Raw genomic sequence first — 1,023 nt, forward strand, 5'->3', positions numbered from 1 at the left:
TTTTAATTTAATTATATTTTATTTTAAATTCTGGGATACATGTGCAGGATGTGCAGGTTTGTTACATAGGTAAACATGTGCCATGGTGGTTTGCTGCACCTATCAACCTGTCACCTAGGTATTAAGCACCACATGCATAAGCACAAGTATCTTTGTAAGGGGGAAGCTGAGGGACATTTGACTATAAGCAGAAAATCATGTGATGGAAGCAGAGAGAAGCAGGGTCAGACAGAAGATGCTACACTGCCGGTTTTGAAGATAAAGGGGCCAAGAGCCAAGGAATGCAGCTCTAGACATGGGAAAATGCAAGAAAACAGATTCTCTCCTAGAGAATCTGCATCTCTCCAGAAGCAATATGGTACCAGAGACACCCTGATTTTAGGCACGGAAGACTCATTTTGGAATTCTAGCTTCCAGAACTGTACGAGAATCAATTTTTATTGTTTTAAGTCACTAATTTTGTGGTAATTTTTTATAGCAGTAATAGAAAATAAATACATACTCTAATCTTCAAATCTGGGGTGCTTTCCCTATTGCAATAGCCAAAATAAAATCAATTTCCTTACTTGTTCAGTTTTTGTCTTTGATGGTGCTACCCATATGAAGAATAGAGAGTAGAACAGGCCAGGCAGAATGAACACTATGGGCAAAAGCCCCCAGGCAAGAGAGGACTTGAGATGTTCTGGAACCTAGGAGATGAGTGTGACTCAAGAGAAAGTTGAACAATAACAATCTGATCATGCAGGGCCTTGGACCATGACAGGGAATTGGGAATTTATTATATGTGTGATGGGAAACCTTTAGAAGAGTTTAAGCCAGAAAGGGTGAAAGCAGGGAGGTTAGTTAACAGTCCCGGTAGCCAGGCGTGGTGGCTTACACCTGTAATCCCAGCACTTTGGGAGGCCGAGGCGGGCGGATCACAAAGACACGAGGACACGAAGAGATCGAGACCATTCTGGACAACATGGTGAAACCCCATCTCTACTAAAAATACAAAAATTAGCCTAGGGTGGTGGCGGGTGC

Source organism: Colobus angolensis, unplaced genomic scaffold (genome assembly GCF_000951035.1).
Source record: "Colobus angolensis palliatus isolate OR3802 unplaced genomic scaffold, Cang.pa_1.0 Scaffold78, whole genome shotgun sequence".
Lineage (NCBI taxonomy): Eukaryota > Metazoa > Chordata > Mammalia > Primates > Cercopithecidae > Colobus > Colobus angolensis.